This window comes from Zootoca vivipara, chromosome 12 (genome assembly GCF_963506605.1).
Source record: "Zootoca vivipara chromosome 12, rZooViv1.1, whole genome shotgun sequence".
Classification (NCBI taxonomy): Eukaryota; Metazoa; Chordata; class Lepidosauria; order Squamata; family Lacertidae; genus Zootoca; species Zootoca vivipara.
Window position 1 is genome coordinate 56,863,624 of NC_083287.1, and position 12,782 is coordinate 56,876,405.

Here is a 12,782-nt window from a genome sequence, read left to right on the forward strand (position 1 = left end):
CCTGCTTGCTTGCCTCATGCCATGGGGTTCCTTGCTTCTTCCTGCTAGAGTAGCCAGAGCGAGGAGGAGGAAGGGTCTGTGACGCCCTGCGGAGGGTAGGCCTTGGCATCACTCACGGTGGTCTCCGCTCACAGGGTGGAGCAATGGCACGTCTGTGTCAGAGTTGGACAGGAGTGTTAGGGAGAAGGAGGAGAAGGTTCAGGATTTGGTTCATGCCAGGGCTCAGTGCCGGTTATTGTTTGGGGGCTCCAGAAAAAGGTGCCAGCACTGCGCTCCACCGTGCTCCATCTTAAAAAAAAGACCTGGTCCTTCCTAACGTTAAGTTGGCGTCTCCTTTCTTGTAATCTGAATCCACTGGTTCAGGTCCTACCGTCCGGAATAGCAGAAACAAGCATTCTCCTCTCCAGGGTAACCATACTCAATACCCTTAACTGTTCCTCACAAGGCTTGGTTTAACTCATTCATTTGTATCAACAGTTCATTCAATAAATTTCAATACTGAGAAGCCTACCCTGTCAACAAAAATTGCTGAAGGCAATCCATAGCGTTCCTGAATTTTCTTAAATTTAGATCCCACCCTCCCTCCAAAGAACTTTAGCTTTTTGTTATGTTGCTAGAGAGAGTAGCTCTAGATGAGTTCAGTACTTTGCTTGTGCTTATCTGAATATTTCATCTCAATGTTTGAAAACAAAATTGTAGCAATGAAGCTGCAAAGGTGTAATTTGCTAATTTGCTTCACCCACTTGGGAAAAGGGCAAAGCAAGAAAGCAGCTGGTTTATTCCTTTAAATTGCAATCAAGTTAAGTGAAATACGAGAATGGAGAAGTATTTGGCTTGAAGTTATCAAAAGCGATCTGAGGAGAGTTAAAGGAGAAAAACAAGGAAGGGAGAAATGAGACTCCAGGCTACTCTCTCTGGCAATACAATTTCACAATGTCTGCATCATATAACAGGCAGGAAGAGAGACCCCCTAATGTTTGTCAATATCATGTGAAATTTCACAGAAGATAAAACACTTATTTCTATAAACACAGGTACTAGGCAAAGGGTAAAGAGGGTAGCATATAATTCCTGATAACCTTACCCTCTCACTCTGAATTTGTCTAAATCCCTTTCAAACCATACATGTCAGGGGCAATCACCATCTTGGGGTAACAAATTCCTATGCACTGTACGAAGAAATACTTTTTTGTCTGTCCTGACCCTCCTTCTTCTTTCATGTCTCAACACTATATAATTTTATGCACCTCTTAAAGGTAAAGGTACCCCTGACCATTAGGTCCAGTCGCAGACGACTCTGGGGTTGCGGCACTTATCTCGCTTTATAGGCCAAGGGAGCAGGTGTTTGTCTGCAGACAGCTCCCGGATCATGTGGCCAGCAAGACTAAGCCGCTTCTGGCGAACCAGATCAGCGCATGGAAACGCTGTTTACCTTCCCGCCAGAGCGATATCTATAAACTGGAACGTGTCCAGAAGAGGGCAACCAAATTGGTCAAAGGCCTGGAAACGATGCCTTATGAGGAACGGCTTAGGGAGCTGGGTATGTTTAGCCTGGAGAAGAGAAGGTTAAGGGGTGATATGATAGCCATGTTCAAATATATGAAAGGATGTCATATGGAGGAGGGAGAAAGATTGTTTTCTGCTGCTCCAGAGAAGCGAACACGGAGCAATGGATTCAAACTACAAGAAAGAAGATTCCACATAAACATTAGGAAGAAGTTCCTGACAGTAAGAGCTGTTCGGCAGTGGAATTTGCTACCAAGGAGTGTGGTGGAGTCTCTTTCTTTGGAGGTCTTTAAGCAGAGGCTTGACAGGCATATGTCAAGAATGCTTTGATGGTGTTTCCTGCTTGGCAGGGGGTTGGACTGGATGGCCCTCGTGGTCTCTTCCAACTCTATGATTCTATTTATGATTCAAACCGCCGACCTTCTGATCAGCAAGCCCTAGGCTCAGTGGTTTAGACCACAGCGCCACCCGCATCCCCTATGCACCTCTTAAGTCCTCCCTTATTCCGCTTTTCCCAAAACTAAATGGCCATAAACTTTGTAACTTTTCTTGCAGGAGAGTTGTCACAGATAACCCTGCTCTTTAAACAACCATACCCAAAAGATCATCATAGCATAGAAAGGCAAAAGAGTTGTACTTTGAAACAGGATTTTCACTACATCATTTAAGCAGACACCAGCAATTCCCTACATACTCCAGGCATGCATTTGGTACTCACAGGCTCTCTGATCATCAGAATCAAAACCTGCTGCACAAACACTTCTCACCTTACTTAGCCGAGCCATCATCACCTCATTCTCACTCCTGTCCCTAGGGATTAACTTGGAGCAGTTAATCTCCATAACACTGAAATAGTCACCACCTAAAGCTCACTAATGCCCACTTACCCCTATGGATTACCACACTACAGTAAATCTGTGAAGCATCACCTGTCACAACCACCCCACTTCTAACCCAAAAGATGTCTCCATACTAACAATAAAAAGATGACTTAAGAACTAGTGAGCCTTAGCTGCCCTAATTCCTTCAGCAAACACCGGGGCATTTTCTTGAGTTCTCAGCTTTAGGTTAGCTCCATTTGAAAATTGCTGCGCAAGTCAGTTTCCTAGAGAAAAAGTTCGGTTTTGAAAACCAAAACTGTGAGCTGAACAAAGACCCCACTTTGTGAGCATGGTAACAGAGTGAACTCAGTAATACCAATACACTACTGTTCTCCTTTTTCGTTCTCATGGGAAGATCTGTGCCCTTGCAATATATAGGTACACACAAAAGCAAAGTGAGAACAGAGCCCTTCCTATGGTCATAACTGAAGCACTTGTCACTGGAAGTTCAACAATCTTTGCAAATCCTGGCTGACCAGTTCAAGAATTTGAACTTCAAGACCTCTCAGCACTGTGGCTTGTTCTCTGTAGTATGTGTTCTGTTCTATCTAGTGACACCCTTAGATTAGAATACTGAGGACAGGAGAGGAAGGAAATACAGTACTGAACTAAATAAAAAAATCCATAGTTCTCAGCAACAAACTCTTCTTCATAGGAGGTTTTTAAGCAGAGGTTGAATGCTTTAGTTGAGATTCCTGCATTGCAGGGGGTTGGACTAGATGACTTGGGGGGTCCCATCCAACTCTATGGTTCTATGAAATGAAGCAAGGTCCACTGAAAGAAAAAGATAGTGCAGCTGTCACTTGCTCCCTTGTAATAAAGCAGGAACACACACTGGAAAGTAAATTCTAACCCAGGCATCCCCAAACTGCGGCCCTCCAGATGTTTTGGCCTACAACTCCTATGATCCCTAGCTAACAGGACCAGTGGTCGGGGAAAATGGGAATTGTAGTCCAAAACATCTGGAGGGCCGAAGTCTGGGGATGCCTGTTCTAACCTGTTATTGCTGATTGGGAGAAAAGAAGCAGTAACACTGAAGCTCATCTGCACTATCCTTTTTAATGCAGGTTTTGCTTGCAGGTTCAGAGCTACCTTGCATTCTTCCATCATTAACCAAGTAAGATTTAATACCAAACCCCCACTGCACAAAGCTGTGATGGAGCTGATTCGGGCTTTGAAAAAACAGCAGTGAATCACTAGCAATACAACCTTGGCCATAACAGTAAACAAAATGAACAAGGCACATGTGAAGTTCTCAAGAACTGAACTACTCATGAACCTCTCTGTTTATTCATATAGCAGCAGCAGAAGTAGCTAGGGAGTTCACCTACAAAGATGATGTAACTAACACCTCAAATTACAACTTCAGTTCTAGAAGATAAAATGTGTGGTGGAGAGAAGAAACAGGTTTCAGAATCATCTCTCTAATGGAAGAGAAAGGCTCCTTCCCAAAAGAATTGGGGTATTGCAACAACAAAATTTGGAATTAAGCATTTTCTCCAATCAGTACTACAATTCCATAGTAGGTGGAAATAGTTTCCTAAGAGTTAAAAGACTTAAGAGAAATCCATGGATCATAATGTGTTCTCATTAAATTTCTATTATTTCAATAATAATTGAACACATGGAATGAAAGGGAAGGGTTGCTGGTTAGCAGGCAAATTCCTTATCACAAAGATATTTGTGAGTCAGAACTACCATTCAGCACCAAAACTGATCTTGCAGAGCAGTTCTCACAAGTCATAGTTTCTCTAGCATTAAGTTTCACAAAACATTTGACAAAGGTGTTTGCTGAACAACAATTGCAAATATTCCCAAAGCACTACCACACTCCAAATTAGGAAACTGTAAAATGACAGTGTCTATAATTTTGACTTGTTTAAAAATATCTCTCATTCTTTCATGAACTGATGGTTGATACCTGTATGAACTGCAAAATGCAGAATGGTAGGTGTCTTAAAGCAATCGTTTTAAGCTACATCAAGGATTCCTTTCCCTATTAACATTTTAACATTTAAATCCTCTTGGTTTGTGCAGAGTAACTATTCCTTGTCTTTTTCTTGGCGCTCATCTGCACCCCGCAAAAGACAAGGACTAGTTACTCTGCACAAACCAAGAGGATGTCTTAGAACACAGTTTAACAGTGAACAGCACAATGTACTTTCCAGTTTCCATTTGCTGGCGAACTGCAAACCATGGTGTGTCAATTCAGATTCACATCAACCACGGTTAAGCTTCCTGAATCATAGTTTGGCTGCTGACTGAACTGAGCATTTAAAATTTTCAGTTGCCGCAACTGGAAAGGCTACTGCTATTACTACCAAAGACCTCTCTATCATAGTGAGAAAGCATCAGGAAGGAACATTATGGTTACAAATCACTAGGCCAGTAACCTCATCCAAATGCTTGTTTCGAGAAGCCTCAGTGGAATGGCATTGCAATTATAGCAGATATTATTCCACAAGAAGATAACATAATGTATGAGACTTTTGGGGGGAGGGAAGATGCTAGAACAGAAACTGCAGAACAATGTGGTGTTTTATTTCCATTTCATAAGTTCATTAATAACAATGCATGGATGCTAGCTGCAAATAGAACCAGTTCACTTTGTGTAAATATAAAGAAAAAGGGTTTTAAGTGTTACCCTTATAGTATTTGATTCCAATTAAAATTAAATGGTGCAAGAACTGGCCTTTTGTTGAGAGAATGCCCAGAACTAAGGACCTACATACAACAGGGGTATTAAAATATTGAAGTTTTTGGAATCTGTGCAAATTAGTACTGTGCAAAATATGAAACGAGAGTTAAGTTCCAGATATGACAAGCAAGGACCTGAGAGTGAGCGAAGAACAGGAACTCAAGGGCTGGGCCAAGCGAAGGCAAGTTGAAGCAAGAGACAGAGAGGATGTTTATGAGATGGAGAAAAGATTAGTACTAAGGTCAGGGATCGGGGAGGGCAGAAATGATGTGGAGATAAAGTGGGGAAGAAAAAGAAAATAAGGGAAGTGATCAGGTGGCAGGGGAAAAAGAAAAGCAGGTGAGTGATCAGATACAGGATCCCTTCCATCTCTGATTCTTTGGGGGGGGGGGAAGACCACTTGCATCCATCCCTCAAAGCTCAAGATGCACCACATGAATGCTCTGAGTCAACCACAGCGCTTCCTATTGTCCTATTGTGAATACTGCATGGAACGACACATAAATTAATCTTGCTGCCTTTTAGCTGTGCTTTTGTTAGAGGCAGAAATCTAAGAAAGCGACACAACAGGCTAATCGTCAGAGATGGCATCAGTTGTGAATGTGTTTCCTATAGCTTTGGCTTCATCAAACAGAGCTCGGCAGCAAGGCAGATGGAGATGCCATTTTATCGACAATTCAATATTTTAGTTAAACAGGGATACAAATTCATGCAAGATTTTTTTGAGTTTACCTGCAAGTTACTTCTTACAGCTATGTTGTGACTTGCCTGTCCATGAGTCACGAAACAGTCACACGAGTGAACAAAACACCCACCATCCCAGCTCCAAGACAGAGAAGATTAGGGATCCTGTCTCCACCCTTGACGTGACAAAGATGGTGAGCAGAAATACAGACCCCCATCAAGAGGGAAGGTCCCAAAAGGAGCATAAATGGAAGGAAATGTTTTGTAAAGAGATGTAGAGAAATTTCATTCATCAAGAAATAAATCCAAATGTGTTCTGAGTCAACTGGTCCTTCTTCAGGGAAATTTTGTGTATAATACAAGTTCTCTTTAACAAGAAGACAAATCAAGAGAATAGTTTGTATTCCCATCAAATTCACTTTTGTTGTTTACAAAATTCCTCTTATGAAGAGCCACACCATTTGAAACAAACTGCCGTCTGATTCTTGAGCAGCATGGAGTGAATAGGAGAAACGCAGGTTTAACCAATAAAGTATATAAATAATTGACTAAAAACATCTCTGCATCACTTCACAAACTACTTTTGCTGCATTCCAGAGATCCCAATACACCTGAACAGCATTTGTCACTAATTTAGCTTAGGTAATTTCAGTCATTTCTGAAATGTTAAAGAGTTTGTACATCAAGACTTGTTTCCTGGGACAGATGAATAGGCGCTTCAAACCTAAAGAAGTCGCTCCACATGCAGAAGACGTCCTCCGTTCAGGGAAAAGCTACAGAATTGTGGCAAGAATGAGACCGAATGCAAAGACCTTGTGCTTGCTCAAAATCTGATGCAAACTCTATGCATATGGAAGAGCTCTCAAACTTCTAAATATCTTACTTTTCAAGTCCTGGATTAGCATTTTTTCCTTTCTACTCACTGGTCTCTGGACCCAACCCAATGACTTCATCATAGGATTTCACTCACAAATCCTCAGAGGAGAAACATTGTTTTTTTAAGCGCTTCTTTTTTATCTTGAGTCTCGTCAGGGAAAAAGGCAGGGTATACAGTATATGAATCTATAACAACAATAGTAAAAGACTCACTATGTAAGGTGTTGAGAGAAACCCAGCATCTAGTAAAATTATCAACCTTATGTAATGAACTCTGAATGAAGTTAACAATGTATCCAATAAACAGCTCAAATGCTTAGCTATGCATACATTCCTTCCCTGTATTCTTTTCGGTGCCTGATGAACATTCTTATTTAGACAACCCTTCTCAGATTAGAAAGTTTGAATGAGTTTTAAACTGTTATAGCTTATTCTATTGTGGTTTTAATTTTCTGTACGTTTTAAATTATGGTTGTAAAATTTTACTCATGATTTTTTTCTTGTAAACCGCTTTGAGGATTCTTCTGCAATCAAGTGGTATACAATTTTTAAAAAATAAATAAATAAGTACCCTACATCACCAGGACCACCCTGGCTAAAGAAATGCCCACCACCTCAAAAAATGTACAAACAAACCCACCCACCCACACATATGGCAGTGCACAAGAAATATTAGTCAATAATACACATATAAAATCAGCCACGTTTTAAAACCAAACCACTGAGCCTAGGGCTTGCCGATCAGAAGGTTGGCAGTTCGCATCCCAGCAATGGGGTGAGCTCCCGTTGTTCAGTCCCAGCTCCTGCTAACCTAGCAGTTCAAAAGCACACCTGTGCAAGTAGATAAATAGGTACTGCTCCGGTGGGAAAGTAAACGGCGTTTCTGTGTGCTGCCCTGGTTCGCCAGAAGCGGCTTAGTCATGCTGGCCACATGACCTGGAAGCTGTACACTGGCTCCCTCGGCCAGTAAAGCGAGATGAGCCCCAGAGTCATCCGCGACTGGACCTAATGGTCAGGGGTCCCTTTACCTTTATGTTATATGTGTGGGTAGACTTACTGGAATAAATATGTTTTAGTAAGGATCTAAAAAAGTTTACTTGGGACGCGGGTGGCGCTGTGGTCTAAACCACTGAGCCTAGGGCTTGCCGATCAGGTGGTCGGCGGTTTGAATCCCTGTGACGGGGTGAGCTCCTGTTGCTCGGTCCCGCTCCGGCGGGAAGGTAAACGGCATTTCTGTGCGCTGCTCTGGTTTGCCAGAAGCAGCTCAGTCATACTGGCCACATGACCTGGAAAAAGTGTCTGTGGACAAATGTCGGCTCCCTTGGCCAGTAAAGCGAGATGAGCGCTGCAGCCCCAGTCTCGTTCACAACTGTCAGGGGCCCTGTACCTTTACCTGCATGCGCACGAAAGCTGATACCTATGACAAACTTAGTTGGTCTCTAAGGTGCTACTGGAAGGAATTTTTTTATTTTGTTTTGAGTGCATCAGACCAACACGGCTACCACCTGTAACTTTTAAAACAGTTTAGCAAGGGTGCCTGCCTGTTAATAGGCATTTCCAAAGCATGGGTAGGTGCTGCCATACCAAAATATTGATTTCTCAGAGACTGAGACATTGTGCAGAGTCACAGCAAGGGTTTGATATTTATCCCACATTTTCCCAGCCTGGCACCATATCTCTTCCATATGAAATTATGGCTAATCACTATTTTTTTGGGGGGGGGAGAAACAACCCCCAAACATAGTACTGTGCTTAAGGGCAATAGAATAGAAAAACCATAAATATTTAAATGCAGGTCAGAACACACATTTAATATGCACTGAGAAGGTTGCCATCATGGCATCTGTGTGCCCCATAGAGGCTGTTTTAAAGCCCACAGGGTTCTGGCCGCACAATAGCTTGAGAGAAGCATTCCTATGCAACCAATATAACTGGTTGCAGTGTGTGTGCACTTGGTTGTGGTGCCCACAACAGTTTAATTGGCTTGCAAATGTGCCTTCAGGCCCAAGAAGGCTGGTGATCCCTGGTGAACTGCCACCCTGAATAGCAGCAATGGACGTGTAGGTTAGCGATTAACAATCCATATTACCTTGGTTTTTTATTTAAAAAAACAGTTGTAAATCCACTAGATAAGTGCCTTGAGGATAATGGAATTTTCTGTCTGAGATAACAAAAGAAATTTTGTTATCTTGTTTTGTAAAAAAAAACAAGGGGAATTTCCTTTTGTGAACTCCCGAAGAACGTCTCTCTTTCCATTTGCCTCCCTGCTTCATGCACTACATTACTTCCTATGGGAGTCCTTAGTGTTACACATCTGTAGTATGCAAAGAAAGCAATCACAGATACGTATGGCCAACAGCACTTTCTGTGGGACCAGAAAGAGCACTGCAGCAATTGTGAGAATGCCGCTGGCTTTTCCATAACCGCCCAGTTCAAAACCAGCTTGCAATGCATACCACAATCAGGATGGCCTGCATGCAACATGCAGGGCAAGCTATAGAACTGATACTAGACATGTACACATAGCACAGTCCCCTTCCACACTTTTACTGCTTCGCCATGTACCCAAGCAACCTGGTTTTCCCTTTCATGTTCCACAAAACAACTGTCACCACTGCTTCATGAACATAGTATATTATTGGTGTTTTGCCATGGTGAGTAATAGGGCTCTGCGCTGAGCCAAAACAGGAATATTCAGAGGGTCAAGGATGAGTCCACTGCACACAGCCAAGGATTGCTGTGAGTCAGGTTGGATGGGCCCAGAGCAATCCCTGGCTGTCAGGGGATGGGACATCTGGCAGGAAGAAGAGCCAGACTGAGCCCTACCTGGCTGTCCTCCTGGGAAAAGGTAGGCTCAATGCCATAGCTCTCCACCCTGTTCAACACCCCTGCCATGCGTGACCAATGCCTCCGTAAAACAGCATAAATTCTGTAGAGTGTGGGTACTGCTTTGCAAGTGGCTTTCCTGCAGCACTGCACAGGATCAGGACTGTTAAGTAGGAGGATACAATCCTGTGCAGTGCTGGTTGCTGCTCCTTCATGATCAGCTTCCCACTTGTGAAGGAGGAGCACTGTGCAGGATCAGATAATCCTGCTTACCAGCTGCAAAGCAGGATGATCTCACGCAATACTACACAACACTGGTGGACATCCCCTCCCCAACAAAAAAAACCCTTTTAAAACCTTACTTCCTGTCCATAAACCGAACCAGCTGAAACCTACATTCTTCCTCCTCAGGAAGATTTCATATTGCATCAAGACCCAGATGCATATTTTACAAGGAGAAATGTTATCACTCTGCCTGCCCTCAAGGCAGCATGATGTGAAATTTATTTCAAAAGGGAACATTTGCATGTTATTTATTGGTTAATATAGTTATTATGTCATCAGCTAGGTCTTGACACAGACACTGCATTGTTTCATTACTTTTAAATATAACATATATAATTTTAAGATTTCTATTCTGCCTCTCCTTCAAAGAAAAACCCTAGGTTGCTGACCATCAATTCATAAAAAATAAAAGCTACACATTTAAAAATAACCACCCAGACATTAAGAGACTAGACTCAGCTAAAACCTGGCTACATAAGAAAGACAAACATAATAACTGATTACCCAAAACTCCCACTTATTTGCTTTCACTACTGCGAGGAATTCTATCATGTAGACCTGTGCACTTTTTTTCTTAATCACACCGATACTCCTGAAGGCCAAATTTCTGCCCTCACTGAATCACAGGGTTGCAGGGAATGTATTTGAACACACACTAGGAAAATGTGACGGTGAAAGTAATGACTCAAGAGTGGAGGTATGAAGTAAGCCATTCCCTCATGAAGTAAGCCATTCCCTTTCAGCAGCATGAAATAAGCTGTTCCCTGTTAACAGACACAGCATCTCTTTGAAGGGAAAAGTGTCTTAGCATACTGACCAACAGTGGTTCAAAGCTTGCCTCTGCCGTGAATACCCTTGGTGGCTTTAGGCAAGCAACTGTCCCTCAGCCTCAGTCCCTGCACTGTATGGGAGATAGTAATACTAACATACTTCACAGGTCTGTTGCAAGCATTAGCACTTGAAAATGCTATAAGAAGTGTTGTTGTGAATAGGGAATCCAGACTCAAACCCACTACAGTACTTACTTTTAGATGTCATGCCTGTTTGCTCAGGATTTGCGGAAATAAATCTGATGTGAATCTAGCAGTGCTGAAAGTACTGCACTTGTGCTATACTGTTTTAGTTTTGTAGTTTTTTAGGTGTTTTAGGTGTTAACAATTGTAATTTTTTACTCTGCTGCACACTTCTCTGGGCTCCTTTAAGAGGAAGAGCAGCACAAAAACACACAGAAAAAATATTATCATCCATTGAAAAAGAAAAATAGCCTGGCAAGCTTGTGTGTGTGAAGCTGAGTCCTCTTTCTCCTCCAGCTAGAAGCAACATGACATTCCATGCTCACTCTGCCCCTCCAACCTAGAAAGTTCCCTCCATTCTATATTTTCTCATCCCTACCCCCCAATGTCAAACCTATGCATGATTGTTGAGAAGTAAGGCCCAACAGGGCTTCCTCAAAGTAAGTACAGACAGCCCTGCCCTGTCACTTCCTACATCCCTAGAGCACATTGAAGACTATACTAGTTTTCATCAGATACTGAGTGACCTGAGGCCTTGTTCTCAAGTGGTCAACATGTGTTTGAGCTCTAGGTCTTGATATTCAAATACTGCTCCACAACCATTCACAGAGCAAGCTAAATAAATCATTGCCTAACGGAGAGAAAGATAGACCACTGCCTTTCTCCCTGACATGCTAGTTTTCAGCTACAGAGATTTGTGTTAGTATACTGCACTTCGAAGGGTTAGCTACGGTAGGTTAATCTGTGGCACTAAAAACAAAAAAGTCTTGCACTGTCTTAAAAAGGTTGACACATTTTGTTAAAGCATGCAGTTACGTGGATTCACCAGAAAGCTTATGGCACAATAAAATGTGTTAATCTTCAAGGTGCCACATCACCTTTTGTTACCATATATACTGCAAGGGACCTCAATAGCTTCACTTTTTTAGTGATATTTACTGGTGGGGAGAGAAGTGAAGCAGGAACATCCTGCAATGTCACCTACCTAACAAGTTTGTTGTAAATATTTTTATCTAACGGACAGACCATATACTACGCAAAAGTGCCCTCAACTCTTAAGAAGAGCGGGATTTAAAAAATGAGACTGGTTCATAAACACACATAACCTCTTCCTCAACCTGCCCTTAGAAGCCGCCTGAGTAAGGGGCAACATGATCATTTATAAAACTATGCATTGCATGCGGAAAGTGTATAGAGAGGTTTTTCTCCGTCTCCCATGACACTCCTGTAGATCCAAGGAAGCTGAAGGTTGGAAGAGGAAGGTCAGATAAAAAAAAAGACTTGCAGTGCACAGTTAAACTCTGGGACTCCCTTCCACAGGAAGGGGCAATGGTCAACAACCTGAATGGCTTTAGAAGATGGTTCATGGAGGAGGAGGAGAGGGCTATCAAAGGCCACGGCGGAGGCTGTGCTCTCCCTCCACAGCTGGAGGCAGCGGTACTTCCGAATACAGTACAGTACCAGTCGCTGGGAATCACAGGAGGGGAGGAAGTTTGGCGGTTCAACGCCGCAAAGTCCCGATCCCTCTACGGGCCACCTGCCTATCCCTGCCTTGCAAGGGGGTTGGACTAGATGACCTTCGGGGCCCCTTCCCATTCTGTGGGAAAGCGCTGTGGCGGGTTTTCCCCGCTCGGCCACTGCGGGGAACAGGATAGCTGGGCTGGGTGGGGCCAGACTCAGCCGCAGGGCTCACCTTATTCCATGCTTAACCTCTCCCCCTCCCCCTCCCCACTGCAAACCGCGCTCTCCTCCTCGCGGCCTACTGGCGCCCCACCACCAGCACCACCACCTCGCCCCTTCCCTCAGCGGCGTCGCCACCGAGAGGAAGGCCGTCCCCTCACCTGAGCGGCGGGAAGCGAGGACGCGGGCGGAAGCTCAAAGAGGGCCGGCTTCCTTCTCTCTCTCCTCTCGCTCCCTGGCGCCGGCGGCTCCGCTCGCTCTCCTCTCGCGCGCTGCCGCCTCAGCCGACGCTCCGCCTCTTTCCCCGCCTCAGGCTTCGCGAGCGCGCACGCG

At 43.6% G+C, this 12,782-nt stretch overlaps 1 protein-coding gene across 1 annotated transcript in view; it reads right to left on the minus strand.

The window, feature by feature from the left end:
- Positions 1–12,782, minus strand: part of SCAP (SREBF chaperone) — a 54,239-nt gene extending 41,457 nt beyond the window's left edge. Inside the window, exon 1 of the mRNA XM_035130081.2 lies at positions 12,611–12,782. The gene's annotated coding sequence lies outside the window, so the exon portion shown is untranslated. The remainder of the gene's footprint in view (positions 1–12,610) is intronic.